Source organism: Schistocerca serialis, chromosome 2, assembly GCF_023864345.2.
Source record: "Schistocerca serialis cubense isolate TAMUIC-IGC-003099 chromosome 2, iqSchSeri2.2, whole genome shotgun sequence".
In the NCBI taxonomy this organism is placed as follows: Eukaryota; Metazoa; Arthropoda; class Insecta; order Orthoptera; family Acrididae; genus Schistocerca; species Schistocerca serialis.
Window position 1 is genome coordinate 560,389,617 of NC_064639.1, and position 20,571 is coordinate 560,410,187.

A 20,571-nucleotide genomic window follows, 5' to 3' on the forward strand; every position below is an offset into this window, starting at 1 on the left:
GATAGGACCTGGATAAACTGACTAAACCAGAGGTTGTACAGAGTTTCAGGGAGAGCGTAAGGGAACAAATGGCAGGAATGGTAGAAAGAAATACAGTAGGAGAAGAATGGGTAGCTCTGAGGGATGAAGTAGTGAAGGCAGCAGAGGATCAAGTAGGTAAAAAGACGAGGGCTAGTAGAAATCCTTGGGTAACAGAAGAAATACTGAATTTAATTGATGGAAGGAGAAAATATAAAAATGCAGTAAATGAAGCAGGCAAAATGCAATACAAACGTCTCAAAAATGAGATCGACAGGAAGTGCAAAATGGCTAAGCAGGCATGGCTAGAGGACAAATGTAAGGATGTAGAGGCTTATCTCGCTAGGGGTAAGATAGATACTGCCTACAGGAAAATTAAAGAGACCTTTGGAGAAAAGAGAACCACTTGTATGAGCTCAGATGGAAACCCAGTTCTAAGCAAAGAAGGGAAAGCAGAAACGTGGAAGGAGTATATAGAGGGTCTATTCAAGGGCGATGTACTTGAGGACAATATTATGGAAATGGAAGAGGATGTAGATGAAGATGGCATGGGAGATATGATACTGCGTGAAGAGTTTGACAGAGCACTGAAAGACCTGAGTCGAAACAAGGCCCCGGGAATAGACAACATTCCATTAGAACTACTGACGGCTTTGGGAGAGCCAGTCCTGACAAAACTCTACCATCTGGTGAGCAAGATGTATGAGACAATCGAAATACCCTCAGACTTCAAGAAGAATATAATAATTCCAATCCCAAAGAAAGCAGGTGTTGACAGATGTGAAAATTACCGAACCATCAGTTTAATAAGTCACAGCTGCAAAATACTAACGCGAATTCTTTACAGACGAATGGAAAAACTAGTAGAAGCCGACCTTGGGGAAGATCAGTTTGGATTCCGTAGAAATACTGGAACACGTGAGGCAATACTGACCCTACGGTTTATCTTAGAAGATAGATTAAGGAAAGTCAAACCTACGTTTCTAGCATTTGTAGACTTGGAGAAAGCTTTTGACAATGTTAACTGGAATACTGTCTTTCAAATTCTGAAGGTTGCAGGGGTAAAATATAGGGAGCGAAAGGCTATTTACAATTTGTATAGAAGCCAAATGGCAGTTATAAGAGTTGAGGGGCATGAAAGGGAAGCAGTGGTTGGGAAGGGAGTGAGACAGGGTTGTAGCCTCTCCCCGATGTTATTCAATCTGTATATTGAGCAAGCAGTGAAGGAAACAAAAGAAAAATTCGGAGTAGGTATTAAAATCCATGGAGAAGAAATAAAAACTTTGAGGTTCGCCGATGACATTGTAATTCTGTCAGAGACAGCAAAGGACTTGGAAGAGCAGTTGAACGGAATGGAGAGTGTCTTGAAGGGAGGATATAAGATGAGCATCAACAAAAGCAAGACGAGGATAATGGAACGTAGTCGAAGTAAGTCGGGTGATGTTGAGGGTATTAGATTAGGAAATGAGACACTTAAAGTAGTGAAGGAGTTTTGCTATTTGGGGAGAAAAATAACTGATGATGGTCGAAGTAGAGAGGATATAAAATGTTGACTGGCAATGGGAAGGAAAGCGTTTCTGAAGAAGAGAAATTTGTTAACATCGAGTATAGATTTAAGTGTCATGAAGTCGTTTCTGAAAGTATTTGTATGGAGTGTAGCCATGTATGGAAGTGAAACATGGACGATAAATAGTTTGGACAAGAAGAGAATAGAAGCTTTCGAAATGTGGTGCTACAGAAGAATGCTGAAGATTAGGTGGGTAGCACACATAACTAATGAGGAGCTGTGGAATGGGGAGAGGAGAAGTTTGTGGCACAACTTGACTAGAAGAAGGGATCGGTTGGTAGGACATGTTCTGAGGCATCAAGGGATCACCAATTTAGTATTGGAGGGCAGCGTGGAGGGTAAGAATCGTCGAGGGAGACCAAGAGATGAGTACACCAAGCAGATTCAGAAGGATGTAGGTTGCAGTAGGTACTGGGAGATGAAGAAGCATGCGCGGGATAGAGTAGCATGGAGAGCTGCATCAAACCAGTCTCAGGACTGAAGACCGCAACAACAACAACAGGATCCTGTATTAGAACCAGAATTTAAAAGAGCTCTGGGGTACTTAAGATCAAATAAGGCTGAGGGGATTGATAAAATTCCAACAGAATTTCTAAAATCATTGGGAAAATTGGCAACAAATGACTATTCGCTTTGTGTTTAGAATGTATGAGTTTGGCGACATACCATCTGACTTTCAGAAAAATGTCATCCACACATTTCCTTAGATAGCAAGAGCTGACAAGTGCGAGACTTATCGGACAATCAGCTTATCAGCTCATGTAGCCAAGTTGCTGATAATAATAAAGTAAAGAAGAATGGAAAGAAAATTGAGAATGTGTTAAATGGCGATCAGTTTGGCATTAGAAAGGCTAAAAGAAGCAGAGTGGCAATTCTGACGTTGCGGTTGATAATGGATGCAAGACTAAAGAAAAGTGAAGGGACGTTCGCAGTATTTTTCGACCTGGAAAATGCGTTCGACAACGTAAAAGTGGTTCAAATGTCTCTAAGCCCTATGGGACTTAACATCTGAGGCCATCAGTCCCCTAGAGTTAGAACTACTTAAACCTAACAATTCTAAGGACATCACACACATCCATGCCCGAGGCAGTATTCGAACCTGCGACCGTAGCAGCAGAGCGGTTCCGGACTGAAGCGCCTAGAACCGCACGGCCACAGCGGCCGGCTGTAAATGGAGAAAGATGTTCTAAATTCTGAGGAAAATATGGGTGAGCTATAGGGAGAGATGGGTAGTAAACAAAATGTACAAGTGCCAAGAGGGAATACAAAGAGTGGACGATGAAGAAAGAACGAAGCGCTCGGATTCAAAAGGGTGTAAGTCAGGGATGTAGTCTTCCCCCCCCCCCCCCCCCCCCTACTGTTTAGTTTGGCGATTGAGGGAAACTCCTAGCAATAGTGTCGTGTAGCAGGGGCAAGGGGGGGAGGGAGAGACACCGAAAGATTGGTAGCTTTTCTAATCGAACGTTTTATTTTGTAGTTGTTTAGGTATCTTCTAGCAATGTCAAACGCGCTCTAATAATAATGTTCATATTTTGTTACCTGGCTTCAAGTTTGCTATTAGCTGTGGTAGACCGCAACTGATTTCGTCCTTGTATCGGCGCTACTTTTGAAAACTGGATTATTAGTGACCCAGAGAGAGAGAACGGGGGGAGGGAAGTAGCTGGGGCTTATCCGCAATGCAGCACACGTATTTCCACAGGCATGTTGAACATTTTTGCCATGGGTGGTATGGTTGCGCCTGTAGTGCCTACATTCATAAGTGATTTTCCCACCAGCAAACGTGATGGATACCTTTGCAATGTCTAAATTTCTCGGTCATTACTGTTTTGGGAACAGTGTGTTCGACCATACTCCAACCGCAGGTGTTCACGGTCACGGCATACTCCACACGTCAACGTTAGAGGATAGGCTGCTCTGCAGGCGACATTCTTTTCACTGGGGTGGTTGCAGATATAGTCAGCACCCTCGCTTTCGCTTTGTCTCTCTCTCTCTCTCTCTCTCTGTCTCCCTCTCCCTCCCCCCCCCCCCCCCTCTCTGTCTCTCTCTATCTCTCTCTAGATGCGTTTGTAGCGCTGTGCTAATTCTTATTCACACAGTATCTTTGGCTGGAGGCAATACAATTTTGCTCTGGCATCAATATGAGAACGTGCTCGTTTGAACACACACTAGAGTTTATATATATCTAGCTTTGGTATCTCTGCTGGGTATTCCCAACAGGGTGACCTCACCGAAGTGATGAACGCACGCAAGTCTCCTAGAGCAGTGGATAGACTAGCATTTTGCAAAATATCTAATAACTTCTAAAAATCAAATTTAGAACAATGTCATGCTTCCTAAATCGTGTTTTCTATTGCTTTGCTGTTTCTTATACACTTAGCATCATTGGTTGGGGACATCAGGATCTTTTTTGACATCATTATTATTTCCAACAACACTCTTTAGAATTTCCAACAACGCCCTCGTTTTCAAAACATAAGTTATGACATTACACAATGTAGTAACATAGTGGTGGCTTGGGAACGGTTTATCTACCTACCGCGGGGTGATATTGCTTATACATACGGCATCTTTCGTTGGGAGTTGTTAAAACAGCAGTGCCAATAGAATTTGCTATGACACCATTATTTCTCCGAACTGTAGGAACACCGACCGAGGTGGCGCAGTGGTTAATACACTGGACTCGCATTCGGGAGGACGACGGTTCAATCCCGCATCCGGCCATCCTGATTTAGGTTTACCGTGATTTCCCTAAATCGCTTCAGGCAAATGCCGGGGGTGGTTCCTTTGACAGGGCACGGCCGACTTCCTTCCCTATGCTTGCCTAATCCGATGAGACCGATGACCTCGCTGTCTTGTTTCCTCCCTTAAAAGAATCGAACCCTTAAATACGCGCTGTAACGGTCGTGAGCGTTAGTTTCCTTTGAGATTGAACATAGTGTGTTGATGTCAGTTATGAAAGCCTATAAGGCGACGAAGATTCCATTATCAGCAGCTCACTGACTTGTTCAATAGGGCTACGGGCAGTTGGATGTTCGTTCAGTGATGCTGCAGGAAGTCTTGGTAGGAATGCAGCCACTGTATATTATTACTGGAAGCGGAGGTCACGGGAAGGTACGGTCGTAAGAAGACCAGGCTGCGGAACGCCCCATGGCACTGCCGAGAGGGAAGACTGCCGTGCTGGTCGTATGGCTGTGGCGCATCATACTGCATCTGCAGCAGGATTTCGAGCAGCCGTTGGCACCACACTGACACAACGAACTGTTACAAATAGGATTACTTCAGGGACAGCTCCGAGCCATACGCCCTTTAGCGTGCATTGCACTGACCCCAAACCGTCCCCATTTGCGACTTCAGTTGTGTCAAGCAAGAGGTCATTGGCGGAAGGAGTGGAGGTCTGTTGCATTTTATGATGAAAGCCTGTTCTGCTCCCGTGCCAGTGATGGCCGTGTGTTCGTTAGAAGGAGGCCAGTTTAGGTCCTGCACACAACCTGTCTGCGGTGTAGACAGTCCGGACTTACACCTGCGGTTATGGTCTGGCGTGCAATTTCGTATGACAGCAGATGCACTCTCGTGTTTATCCCACACGTCCTAAGTGGAAATTCGTCGTCAGTCTGGTGATCTGATCTGTTGTACTGCCATTCATGAACAGCGTTCCAGGGGGTGTTTTCCAAGAAGATAACGCTCGCCCCAATACAGCTTTTGTAACCCAACCCATTCTACAGAGTGCTCGATCACCAGATCTGCCTCCAATCGAGTACAAATGGGATATCATCGGACGACATCTACTGCTTCATCCACAGTCAGCATTAACTGTCCCTGTACTGACCGACGAAGTGCAACAGACAAAGAACTTCATCCCACAAACTGACATCAGGCACCTGTGCCACACGATGCATGCACGTTTGCTTTCAACATTCAGGCGGTTACACCAGTTATTCATGTGCCAGCATTTCGCACTTGCAGACTTTTCTCGTGATATTGCGACGTTAACCACCACCTAGACAAACGTATTCCAGAAATTTCATTACTCTACATTAGTTATGTCTTGGTGTGGGATTTTTTTTCTCGTCGGTGCATTTTCTCTTAAAAAGGTGCTTGTTTCGTCCGCTGTTGTGTGCAAGTAGGTCACTGAAAAATACGTCATCTCCCGCCTTTCGATACAAGCAACAAACAAAATGCCACACACCCCCTCGAAACGCCATTGCAACTACAGTAATGAGTCATTTCTAAAAAATTATTGAACCTGGTAGAACTAGTGTCCCACAAGTAGAACGTGTACTGTTGGGGCAATTTCTAAGTGACTGACGCCAAAACCAAAATATTAATCCACTTATGGCAATGCTTACTGAGCCGATGCATGTATAAACGAAATGAAAACGTAAAGAGAAGCATGCTGTTCTGGAGAAGTTCCAGTAAGTACACTACATTCGGAAATACCGAAGAAACAATAACAGCCATATTTTCAGAATAAATATTCAGATGGTGAATTTCTACCAGGAAAACTTGGTGTACATGTCTGACGTGAGTCAAGTGAGAAACTAAAAGTAACAGCTGCACCTTAGCGGGAAATAAAAATACCCTCAGATGTAACTGAAAGCAACGGCTCCCACTGGCTTGCCCATGGCCTTCCGATGTCACATCCAGTACCACATCAGCGGCAAAGCTGCCTAATTCGGCGGCAAATGTGATTATCGCAGCCATGATTCGTACCAGTTTTCACATACATCGCTACTGCGTCATAAATGTATTGCTGAAACTGCATTACGTAGCTTGCATTTCATTACCTGTGTTTAGTGCCCAAGGGATTAATCCATTACTGTACGTTTTAGTGACCTGTTTGAAATACTTTAGCACATTAAAATTAGGAAACAAACTGTTGTTACATATCCAGGCTGCTTACCAAAGACTGACTACTGTTTTTTGTTTGTGTGAAGGTCTGGAGTTACGCAAGGAGGCGAAAGTGAATTCAACGCGCCACACTACCATAGCACACCGCCAGACAAACTGAAACCAAAATATTACAGCGCATTCGTGAAGTAGAGTAATTCGTTTTCGATAGCAGCGGAAACGTTTCAGCCATATCACGCGATTGCAGACCGCTAAATATGTTATCTGAGTCAGCCAAAATAGTTGTAATACTTATGCCACACCGAAAACGAGTTCCCATGCGATACCCTATTTTGCCATTGGGCTGTAACATTTTGATTCGGCTTAAAGTAGTAAAGGAGTTTTGCTATTTTGGGAGCAAAATAACTGATGATGATCGAAGCAGAGAGGACATAAAATGTAGACTGGCAATGGCAAGGAAAGCATTTCTGAAGAAGAGAAATTTGTTAACATTGAGTATAGATTTAAGTGTCAGGAAGTCGTTTCTGAAAGTATTTGTATGGAGTGTAGCCATGTATGGAAGTGAAACATGGACGATAAATAGTTTGGACAAGAAGAGAATAGAAGCTTACGAAATGTGGTGCTACAGAAGAATGCTGAAGATTAGATGGGTAGATCACATAACTGATGAGGAGGTATTGAATAGAATTGGGGAGAAGAGGAGTTTGTGGCACAACTTGACAAGAAGAAGGGACCGGTTGGTAGGACATGTTCTGAGGCATCAAGGGATCACAAATTTAGCATTGGAGGGCAGCGTGGAGCGTAAAAATCGTAGAGGGAGAACAAGAGATGAATACACTAAGCAGATTCAGAAGGATGTAGGTTGCAGTAAGTACTGGGAGATGAAGAAGCTTGCACAGGATACAGTAGCATGGAGAGCTGCATCAGACCAGTCTCAGGACTGAAGACAACAACAACAACAACAACCCCTATCGGCATTCTCCCGCACTGTGGAGCGGATTTCATTGTACGAGTATACCCCAACGGCAGACTCGTACCTATGAACAAACAAAAAATTAAGTACCTAAGTTTATTTTAGTGACCTGATGATTAGAGAATAGCTCTCGTACATCTCGTGTTTTTATTCATTCGTCCTGTTTCGACATAATTAGGCCATCTTCAGATGTAAATGGCAAAAGCTATGAAAGCTTGCATCCAGATTAACAAGTGTGTATTGCCAAACGACATGCCGCTCATAGTAATATTATACTGCATAACATGTTTTGTCTATAAAACCACTTATTTTGTTCCTCCCGGGTCTATTTCTGATAACTCAGCAGATTTTTGTGATTCCTCAGTATACAGTCAATTATAAAGTGGAGTCACATTCAGAAATATTCCTCATTTCACTAATTTTCCAAACTGTTGATTCTAAACGTTATTTCTTATTTCACTAATTTTGAAAACTGTTGATCCTAAAAGTGAAGCCACCGTCAGACACATATACTCATTTCTCTATTTTATTTTTTAATTTCTGATACTGCAGCAGCTTACTTAATTAATTAATGCTAACAAGAAGCATATATATAAATGATGGGCAAGTACGATGAATAATACAGTAAAATGTAAGTCTGAAGAAGCAAATCTGATTGCGCAATAAACGACATATGAAAAAGTTATAATTTTCAATTAACATTCTCGTGACGAGTATGTCTCCTTCAGTGAAAATTTGAGTCGTCAATAAAGAAAATTTCGTCTTAAGAAAGACAGCTTTATTGCTTGTCTATATTGTCACCACTCTTATATCTTGAAGAAACAATGAAAGAACGAAATAAAGGAATGAAAGTTACCAGATCCACAAACATCCTTTTTGGCTGTAAGAAGGATAAATGAATCGACAGCATACTTACAACACAGTTCGCGTTAAGAACAAGAAACTTAAACAGAAACTGTTTGATAAACACCAAACTTGAAGAAGATACAGAAGGTAGAGAAAGTTTTGCAGGAGTTTATAAATTGATATGTGATATTTATACTAGGTGTTCCTGTCAAAATCAGTACGATTGACGCATACGCTATGGTACGTTTTTAGGGAAATAGCTACGATTTTCAAGTACAGGAAGAATATGTTAGCGGCGCTAATACGTTATTACCATTTCATTTAGTGTGAGACATAGGGAGCTTTTGTAATTAGACATTAATAGATTTTAATACAGTTAACCCTAACGTCTGTAGCTGTCTGGTTCTCCTCAAAACTAGCAGCGTCCTCCCCGCTTACTGCTCAGCTCCTGACACGCGAAGGGGGAGGGAGGGATTCCCGCCTGGAACAGACAGCACCAGCTTCTCTACAGCCAGCTTGCTAACAGGGCTCGCCGGGGACTGCGACTTAATTTTTTAAAATAAAGTTCATTTCCCATCCAATGGCTAGGAGACACAGCTATTTTTGCTTAAAATAAAACACTGGCGTGACGAAAGTAATGGGATACCTCCTAATATTATGTCGGACCAACTCGACGGGCACAGACTCAACAAGTCGTTGGAGCCCCTGCAGATATATTGAGCCAGGCTACCTCTATAGCCGTCCATAATAGCGAAAGTTGCCGGTGCAGGATGTTTTGCACAAACTTACTTACAGATTATGTCCCACAAATTTTCGATGAGATTCATGTCGAGCGATCGGGGAGACCAAATCATTCACTCGAATGTCCAAGAATATTCTTCAAACCAATCGCGAAAACTTGTAGCCCGGTGATATGACACCTTTATTTGAGAACATGAAGCCCATGAGTGGCTCTAAATGGTCTCCGAGTAGCGGAATATAACCATTTCCCGTCAATGATCGGTTCAGATGGACCAGAGTGCCCAGTCCATTCCATGTAAATAAAGCCCATACCGTTATGCCTTGTTGACAATTTGGGATCCATGGCTTCGTGGGGGGTACACCACACTGGAACCCTATCACCAGGTCTTACCAACTGAAATCGGGACTCATCTGCACAGGCCGTGGTTTTCGAACCGATTTGGTTACAAGCGCAGCAGAGGAACCACAGGCGATGTCGTATTGTTAGCAAAGGCAATCGCGTCGGTCGTTTGGTGCCATAGTTGTAATGCAAGATCCGCACTGTCCGGTCGGATGCGTTCGGTGATTTCTGAGGGTATTTCAAACAGTGTTGCCTATCTGCAAGCACTGGCAACTCTACGCGGACGCCGCTGATCTCGGTCGTTAAGTGAAGGCCGTCGGCCACTGCGTGTGGTGAGAGGCAATGCCTGAAATTTGGTATTCTCAGCACACTCTTGACACTGTGAATCTCGAAATATTGAATTCACTAACGATTTCCGAAATGGAATGTCCCATACTTCTAGCCCCAACTACCATTCCTTTTTCAAAATCTGTTAATTCCCGTCGCGTGGCCATAATAATGTCGGAAACCTTTTCACATTACTCATCTGAATGCCAATGACAGCTTCGCCACTGTGCTGCCGTTTTATACACTGTGCACGCATTACTATTGCCATTTGTATTTGTGCTTATCGCTGTCCCACGGTGTCATCTCAGTGTAATAATCAGAAGTAAATCCCGTCATGACGTCATCGTGACACGAAGTACTGAAATATAAATCAGTACATAAAATACGTATGTTGTGAAAGTACTTACGTGTCCTCCTAGTGATTCGAATGAGTTCATAGAACTCAAGTGGTATTTGTTAATATAATTTCTTAGAGAAAAAAGCACCCTCTCTCTAGGTGTGTACTTGTTTTTGTAGCACAATGCTGTATGGCATCCTTTGTTTGCAATCGGTAATCCTTTACAGACCATTACTTCATGTCACTTAATCTAGTACTGTAGGGATTTCTTTGTAACAGATCGCGGCATGGTGTTTTTTATTTATTGTCTTTGGTTAGAAATGTGCAGGTTCTGTAGAATTTTGCTAAGGGCAAGTACATAAAAGAACTGTAGGAATGCTTAAATGTGTGCCTGGTTACTTGACGTGATTTCTTATAGACACAGTCTGATATTCTCCTTGTGCCTTGCTGCTCCAATGCCCCACTTGTTTTTTCAGCTGGTGTTTGTACCAGTTATTTCTGCTAGTAATTCGAGCCTGCCGCTGCAAAAGTATTATCGAACAGACGGATACACACAGTAGCGATGGAGAACACCTAATGTTAATAACAACACCGCTGCACTCGCATTGCCGTAACACACTCATAATCTTTCTATCTCACACCACTGTGTACTGGCTCAACTACAAACGTCAGGTAGACTCCATATTAATTTATTCAACTACCTGGCCATATGACTGTGGCATTACGACAGGTATTGGAATATTGCTGCACTCACATTGTCTCAACACAGAATTTTTGTATCTTACACTACTGTGTATTGACACAAATACTAACGACAGATAGACTTCATATTAACTTTTTCAGCTACCTGGCCACACCACTTTGGTGTACGACGGGTAATTACGAATGGTGCTGGAAGCAGCAGTGCTGTTGGGTGCTGAAATAAATAATTATTATAGCAATAATATCATTGTGAAACAATTATCAATAATTACGATAGCAACAATAACACAAATATATTTCTCAAAATCGATTTTTGGCGGATACTAAAAATAGTTATATTTGACAACTACTCACCGGTTGCCTGCTGCTGCTCAGTATGTCTTTTTTTTTCAATTTTTCGAATTTATGCAGCTACTGCTGTTGCAACTGCAACTGGACGGAGACTGACGCTGTGACTGCCCGCTGCTCGAAGCAATACCACTGAAAAACAATTATAAAAGAAACAATATCACAAATATATTTGATAAATAATTACTGCCTGCTGGCTGCTGCCCAAAATGCCTTTTTCTGGGACGTTTACGAGACTACTGCTGCTGATGATGCCGCCAGCGGACGGCTGGCACTGCTGCTGATTATGCATTTGACAGTAGGAAATGGTGCTCCACACGGAAGCCCCTGTCTCAGGAACCTCATTGTCCGAAAGGCTCCGGCACACAAACGCTGTTGGATCAGCGAAACATTAGCCCCAGGGGGAGGAAGGGAGGGGATAGTGAGAGAGTGAGTGAGAGTAGACTAAGAACGCTGCTACATAGGAGATCAATTAGACCCCAATTAATTGTTGCCTTATTAGGAATCAGGTTCATACATTAGATAAGAGATCAAAAGGCTGGCCGGAACCCTTAGTCCCATTCCACTTACTGTACTTTCCAGCGGAAAAATGCAGCCATCGGAGAAAAAGGCGAATATAAGGATTTACCTGAAAAGTGATGTGCCTGTTTCCTAAGCATGAGAACTTTTAAAAATGTTCATGCAGCTCACCTCTCACACCCACAAGCTACCCTAACTGTAGCTCGCTCACAACCGCTAGTGCACCGCTGAAGTCGCCATACCCATACACTCCCAACTGCCCATTCTCACTCACTCATTAGCCCAAATCATTTTTCTTATCTCTTTGCGTATCTCTAACTGTTACTGTCTCCTGGCCACAGTCTCCTTCGTTCTGTCTTACCTCTACTGTCTTCTTTCACTGTCACTATCTCTCTCTTTGTTTCTCTGTTACTGCTACTCTCTCATTCATTCCTCACCACAGTTCCTGTATCTTCTGACTATCTCTCTCTTCATCGTTGTCATTGTCATATACCCTGTCTCTCATTATTTGTCTCACTCACATTTTCCCCTTGTCTTTATTGCTCTCCCTCTTGCGCTGTTTCCTTTACTCTTTCCTAGCGCTGCTCTGTCACTGTCAACTATATTGTACTGCATTTTTGTCCTCTTTCTCTCACCACAACCGGTGTCTACTTTCCCATTGTTAGTGTCCTTTTCTCTCTCAGCGTAAAAAAGCTTGAATATCTTCGCACTCCAAATTTTTTTGGAAATTCTTTAGGGTACTGAGGAAGATAGACTGAGGCAGGTGGTACCCCACTTTCCAGTCAGAGTCTTTTAAATAGGAGCAAATTAGCCTTTTTGTGCTCTGACAGCAGCATTTTTCCTCTGGTTCCCTTGTTTTCCATGTCACAACATCACATATCACTTATAGGAAAAGGACTTCAACGTGATTATGATTTTAAAAATTACTTATTTGAAATTGAAGTAAGAAAAACGAATTTTACACCTAAGACCGGATTTTAGTTACACAAAAATTTTGCAGATGCTTTAGTAATACTACTTGCGGTTGCTAGATCCCTTCTGATGGTAAGTGACACACTTTACATCGTATTTCTCCGTGCTACTGTAAGTAGCCCGTTTATATATTTGTATGTTGGCAGCGCTATAGACTGTGTTAATATCGCTGACAGCGCTCTGCGCCCTCGGTAAGAGAATCTGTGGTTGGACAGACTAGCAGTTAGCAGTTAGTGAGCGGACGGCTTGGACATGTGTCCTTTGTGGAGACTCAGTGTCGGTAGGACATGGATTGTACAATCAGGATGGATGTATTGGGTAATGTTTGGGTAGTGGAATTATTGACAACTACATAATTTTTGGAACTGGATGTCACATGAATAAGGTAAAATGTGCTTAATACGTTGTTTGCTCTTCAACAAAATCTTTCTTTTGCTAGCCATACGCCTCCTAGTAGTTAGAGCCTGTGGTAGCTAGAATCCTTTTATTTAGCTAGCTGTAGTTGCTGCTTGCTGTAATTGCTGTAGTTCGTGTTATGAAGATTTTTACTGTGAGCTAAGTGACTTATGAAAGGTATGGGTTATTGTTAGGATTTCTTCCAATTCAGTGCCATTCTTTTGTGTTAATTATTTGAAACCATGTTGCCATTATATAGCAGTCAGATTGCGTTGGGGTTGTATATTGTGCGTAATAAATGGATAGTTTAAGTCTGAGTTCTCTTTGTCAGGGAAAATTCTGTAGGTCAGTGCTTGAAATGATAACAATAAGTTAACACTAAGAAGTTCCACTATGTCACTTTATAAACTTTGCCTCACATCGGATTTTACTTGTATTCGAAACAGTGGCTCGATTCTGGTACGAAAAAGTAGTAAAAAGTTTTGGATGGTTTTCTCAGAAATCGCTCATGAACCAATGGTACCTTTATAAGCCGCTTAAGGCCCACTGTAGACATCAAATTCAAAAAGAAGCAAACGATTTTCTACATTTGCCTAAGCAGGAGGAAGAACAATATTCATACGTTGACCTTGTACTGTGGGATAGTAACACTAAGACGGTCATTCTGTTGGGTATACAAATGGTCCCTCGCCCAAGGGTTCTCCAAAACACTTGGCCAACCTTCATATCACGAACAGAACCGAAGGTGTGAGCCGTGGAAGAATACCGTTTTAAGCGCAGTGCACGCTGTCGCACATGTCTGGATATCTTATTTTATACATCTCATGTGATACTGACGGTGTAAGTTAAAGAAAAGAAGAGAACAAATGAAAACGAAATTTCTGTCACATACTGCCTGAAAGCCGCTGTAATCAACCAAAAGAGATACAGGTGTGTCCTAAGGAAGATGGTTGTTTCTGAATTTACTGGGCCTGCCACGTTATAGAAGAAAGCCAGCATCGCATCATTTGACGTCGAAGGTCGCAGCAGTACCGCTGTTTTCATTACCTGGCCCCGTCATCCACACTGTGCGCATCTCATTGTCCCGTCCGCGGAGCGAATAGCTCGAAGCAATGAACCAGTTTTATTACTTCGCGCGCACTCCGGGAGGAGTGAAAGAAATGTCTCGGGGTAGATTTCTCCGTCTCTCTCGTTATTCTCCGTCCCGCGAGCACCTTGCGCCCCTCGACGAGAACAATGGACAGGCAGCCTTGGCTCCAACCCGCCGGCCATTCAAAGGAAACACCCCGGTTCCGGCAGACACCAAAGCCTCGCGCCTGTCGACAGCTCCCTGGCGTCGTTGAAGAATTAGCCACTGCACTTTCTGCGCCGTTCGTGATTAGCAAAGCGTCAATTAATATAATTGTGGCCACCTTTCAGACGTTATATGTATTACTTAGTCATCTTATTTCAACTAATGCTTAATAATATAGGATGTATTTTTTACATACCTATACGTATCACCAAAATAACATGGTGAAATTGGACGTATTGAAAACAGTGCAGATTTCATTGTGTCGTGAGCGAGAAGGCAGTTGCCTTCACATAGGAAAACACAGCCACTTTGCCAAATTTGTAACGGCACCGTAGCACATGTGATCTCCCTACTCTCAGGGATGATACCCAGGTGCCGAACCGATGCCAACAACCTTAACGACCTGCCGTGAGAACGAGGCTACGACAAAATCTAAGGTCTTGATTAACTGAATGGATAAAAGGCAATGGAGAAAGAAGGAAGATCTGCTCACATGTTGATGTAACGCCTGATATCTCAATGTAACGGCTAACATCGTAATAATTAGGGAAGTAAGGGCAGGAAGATTGCTTGATGAGGGAAATGAAGGCTTCTAACTGGCTAGTTCTATCGCCCTTCTTGTGAGAAAGAGAAGTACCGTTTCTAACGGTAGGAAAGACCACTTGGCACGCCGATTATGATGTAGAGGGATTTGCTTCTGATTGACGACGAAAGCGTCAAGTATAGTCTCTGACTCAGTCATTTATGGGATTCAAAGCTGATGGGTTTGCAGTTAGACTGTGGTTTCATTGGGCTACTTGATAAAGGTTGTATCAGGTATATGTACAGATGTTTCTATCGGTGACTGAGCACGGTGTTCTGAACAACGTTACATTAGTGTTTACGTTATTTGCAGACTAATAATCGTAACTATTATAAATTATATTTTTAGGGTGATTAGCACCTCTAAGTACATGTGGCAAGAGTTAGCCATTCATGCTTATTTTGCCTTGGGCAGCAGGTTTGGTGTTGAGGTGTGGACTCATGAACGCAAAACGGTGAGTCTATACTGACAGCTGAAGTCCAATGGTCAAGCAGGAAACATCAGGTCATAAAGTTTGTGATGAGTTTGTAGGAGGACTGTTCGACGAAGAGAAAAAGCAAATAACACACTGATGTTTGCTTATATTAAGGAACAACATCCAAAAATATCTGCACCTGCCACAACCTGTATATTAACAGTTATGACAGTTGAGGTCATTCCGTTTAAGAGCATGTACTCCATCACACATTATTATTCATTTCACTGTGGCTTATTGTATTAATTGTTTAATTAGGATCTCATTAATAAAAGTAACTTTGTTTTATGATCATGTTCTCTTCCTGAGATGTATCCAAGTAGATATCTTCTTAAGAACTCTTCTTAAGAACCTGATGTGAATATTTTACTTGTTCCAGCACCATTTTCTGCATCACAACCTAGAGCTACTATACGTGTACTACTGTTAAATTTCAATTTTACAAAATTGTCTGACATTGTTGTATGTACTGTAGTTGGTTGTGTGTCTGTACTGTAGTGAGCCCATCTGTGTCACGTTAATTTTAAAGTGTTGTATGTATGTACACTGTACTGTGCACATGTAACTGTGTGTTTCTTAATGTTTTAATTCATACATTACAATGAATGCAGGAGTAAGAGAAGAACGGATCTGTTGAATGTGAAACTTGAGACTTTGAAAAGACTAGGCAACGGAGAAACATTCAAAAAATTTGTTGCTGAGTATAGAGTCGGTGAAGCTGAAGACTATCGTAGAAACATAGACAAAATTGAGAAGTTTTCATGAAACAAGTGTTCTGTTTCGTCATTTGAACGGAAGTCAATGAAGGAAACTGAGTATGAAAAAACGAGTGAAGCTTTGTTCGTTTGGTTTATTCAATAACAACAAAAAGGAAATAGAATTTCAAGGCCTATTCAGCAAGAAAAAGATGTATTTTTAGGAATGAGTTAAAGTAAGGTGAGGACGATTTTACTGTAGGTTCACGACGGTTGGATAGGTAGAAGAACCCCTACGGCGTAAGACAGCTTAGAATTTGCGTTGAAAAACTTTCTCCGGATTCTCAAACTATTACACAATTTTGTGAGAAATTAAGAACAAATATACAAGACGAAAAGCTTACTCTTGATCAACTGTGATGAAACAGGGCTAAATTATAAAATGCTTACATCTAAAACTCTAGCGGTAAAAGAAGAAAAGGCCGTCCCAGGCTGCAATAAAATGTAAAGAGAGATTAACAGTTGTTGATATATCGAATCCAAGTGGAGACCATGAACTAAAGCCGCTCGTAACAGAGAAGTCTCCTAAGCCTAAAGCTTCTGCGTTGCCTGTTACATACGTCCACCAAAAATCTGCTTGGATGGACAAAAATAGTTTTAAGAAATGGTTTTTCGAAGCATTTGTTCCAGAGACCAAAAGATACCTAAAGAAAAAGAGGTAGAATTACAATGTGACGGTATTCGCGCATTGTTCTTACCGCCTAATGTGACGAATTTAATACAGCCTATGGGGTAAGGCGTCTTGCAATGCTTGAAAGAAAAGATATCGTTGCCGTTTACTTCAGACGCTTCTACAAATAACGGAAGGCACTAAAAAAGTTTTGGAACCAAGTTTCATGGAATGAAATGGATACCCGCTGTGCAGACAAAAATGATCTACCATTAGCAGAACTGATGAAAAAGCTTGCTGGATGTGAAAATGCAAATGTGAATAGTGTTTCAGAATGAATGAACACTTATGAATGGTTTGAAGTGACCGATCTTGCAATTATTTAAATGGTCAGTGAACCTGCTGAAGAAAGTGACGACAAGGAACTGCCTGAAGAAACTGCACCAGTGATCACTCACACTGAGGATTTGGCAGCGCCAGATGTGTCAGTGTGGTACAGAGAGCACCAAGCGGAAGCTACTGCAACAGATACCATGTTTCTTAAAAGTTGGTGCGACGTTGCTGCTAAAATACGGAGGTTTTATTTTAAAACAAAGAATTATAGACAACTTCTTGAAAGGGTCCTGTAGCCACCTTTCATTAGTCCGGTAGCCCATTTTCATTACCATTTCTCTTTCTTTTCCTTGTTTCTCTATTCTCTTTACTCTCATAGTAGTGTGATTGAATGAATGTGGTTGTGTGTCACGTTGCTAGACGGTGGCGTAGTCTGCTGCAGAAAGTCTGCGATAGTCGTACAGATTCAGCAGCAGTTGTACAGAATAGCCAACTCTCGTAGTGGTCAAGTAGGCAAAGAGGTTTCCGCTACTTATGAGAAATCCACCTGCGTTAGGTTGGTGGCGGAAATGGCATCTTTGGGTTTTCCGGGCCATGCGGAGCGTGGAAGAGGCTGGAGAAGCGGGAGGCAGTCTGCCGCCGGTACGTGAAGCGTCCACAGCTGTGCTCCAGTCGAAGAAGGGCGAGTTAGACTGACCGCGTGGCGCGTTGTTACTTGGCGAGGGGAGAGCTGTTAGCTTTTGGTCTCGCTTTTCAAATCTGGAAGATTGCTTTGCCTTGTCGCAGCAAGGAATGCAAAACTTTGGCAGATTTTTCTTTTAGCAAATTTCTGTAGCAGACTTGGATCCGCCGGAAGAGCGCCACACAAAGGTGTCGATAAGAAGTGAGCACTCGCTTCTGTATGAATGTCAGTTTGCCTTCAGCTGTGCCTGCAAAAGCTTTCATCTTTCTAAATATTTAGAGCTTTTCCTTCTCGTAAATTTTCCTTGCTTTATGTGTCTTTCGTCCGTGGGGAGCCAACCACGTGGTAGAACATTATAGTTGTTGGGCTACCGGCATCACTAACTGTCCGATCGCATGTTTGTTTTAGATAATGTTAACATGATTGTGTGATGTGATATTGTTGGAATTTGGCACTATACCTAGAAATTGTGTCTCCACAAACCACGTGTTATCAGGAATCGTGTATATGCCTCACATCCTTAGTTTAGGAATAAATGATTTTATCTACAATTTTCTCTTGTGTTCCGAGATTACGTTTTTGCGCCTAAGCCACTCACCTCGTAGCTTTCCCGTTAGCACATCCAACGCGTTTCCTTATGCACAGGTCCAGTGATTAGTCTCGCCTTGTATTTTATAACAAATGTTTTAGATTAAGTCTTATTTTCAGGTGTGTTGCTGGGAGCTGATCTTATGCAGTGTTCATGCATGTTCTATTTTATTTTAAATGTTTGATTGTCGTGAACAGCGACATCACAACGTATGCATTTTTGTGTGTTTTTTGTCTGTGATCAAATTAATTTATTTTCCGACTCGACCAAACTTTCGATTAGTTGTATGGTTAGAGTCGGTGGCGACCCTAATCTTCTCACGTTAACTTCCCAAGCAATAAGTATTTACATTCCCAATAATAAGGAATAACCCGTAGTAACAGGTTAGTTACACATGGCTTACCCTGCTCACGGATTTCGGTAAACCAGAGATCTTCTGAGGCGCAGTGAGGATTAGTAATTTTCGGTTGGATGTGCTAATTGGTATATTGTCTTTCTGTGATACAGAATTGACGTGAATTTATGACATAGGTGTGCATTTTCTTACATGTTTTATCTTGTATATGTATTACTGTATAGACATTGTGATTTAGTATTCAATTGTGTTACAAGTGTGGGTTGATTCTTGTCCTGTGGTGTGTATCGGTGTCATATAGTAAATCTTGGGTGCTTTGTGGGGACTGTGAGTCCATTAGGAGACTTTGGCATTATTCTTGTTGTATTTTGGAGCACGGAGTAACTATCCTTATGATGGAGACGCGTAGCTGTTCAGGGAGCCGCGATCGGAAAAACCTACCAGACAATAACCCTGAACAAGGACGAGGTCAAAACGTCGAGTCCGACCAGGAACGAAACGCGGAAAACGCAAGTACAAGTGTTGTCCATCCTGAGCCCGCTGTAGTGATTTCGAATCATTCGATAGATGCAAATTCATTACAGACTATGCTACGACAATTACTAGACAGTAATAGGAGACATATCGAGGAAGTGAATAAAAAACAAGCGGAAGAAAATAGGAGACATAGCGAGGAAGTGAATAAAAAACAAGCGGAAGAAAACAGGAGACATATCGAGGAAGTGAATAAAAAACAAGCAGAAGAAAATAGGAGGCATATCGAGGAAGCAGATAAAAGATTGACTAGTGAAATAGTACAGGGTGTTGGGGAGAAACTGGCGATCATTGACCAACGCATCTCCGTCTTAGAAGAGGGGCAGCGAGTCATTAGCAAGCAGGTGATGGAGCAAGAAGAAAGGTTCGCTTGGAATATACGTATGCTAGCAGAACAATGCCAGAGTGAACAAGCGGCTCTTGAGTCCCGAGTAGGACAAAATTCCGCCAGGGATCTTCGCGCGTTAGCAGAACAATGCCAGAGTGACCACTCGGCTCTTGTGTCCATAATAGAGGACACTGCAGCTAAGTGCCCGGTCCACCTTACCGCGCAGGTAGAAACCCTCAGCCAGGCGATAATAGCTCTCGAGCGAGAGCAAGGGCTTATGCAAACACAACAAGACACGGCCCACCGAGAGATGCGAAAAGAAATAGCCAGGATCTCAGACGCATTGGCGCGTAAGTCTGACAATAATAGGGAAAGGATTACCTCGTCATCAGCGGATGCAGACGAAATACGGCCGATAACGAAATGTCCGCGTGGACAGTGTGAAATAAATATAAAACAAAGACGGGTTACCGAGGGACTACGTGAACGCATGGCCCGTTTAGAACTTCACCTAAAAGGGTTAACGGCCCATGAAGTCGAAAGAAATGATCGAAAGGGCCATTATTCCGACGATGATTCCGGGAACGATGGCGAATTTGATCATCGTCACGATCACGGATCTCGTACCAGGTGGGAACGGCGTGGATCCCCTCGACAACGTTCGCCAAGCGAAACTCACGAATTTGACTTTAAACATTTTCTGACCGTGAGGAAGTTTGAAGTCTTCCGTAACTCAGCTACGGGGATTCACCCGCGGGCCTGGTTACAGCAGTTCGAGTTCTCCCTCCCTCCTACGTGGCCCAGTGCGCACAAGATAGAGTATATGTGCGGCTACCTCGAAGGTGAGCCAGCGGCGCGGATGAGGTCAATTGCACGCAATTGCTACACTGTTGGGGAGTTTCGACAACACTTCCTGTCGATCTATTGGTCAGTGGCAGCGCAAAGTCGTGTAAAACACGGTCTCATTATGCTACCAGAGTTGAACAGGTCAAAATTCTCCAGCCCTGTGTAGATGTTCGAGCACATGCTGCAGGCGAATGAACATCTTGACGATCCTTATGGACTGCGGAAATTATTCGTATTTGCCTGGGAAAGTTTC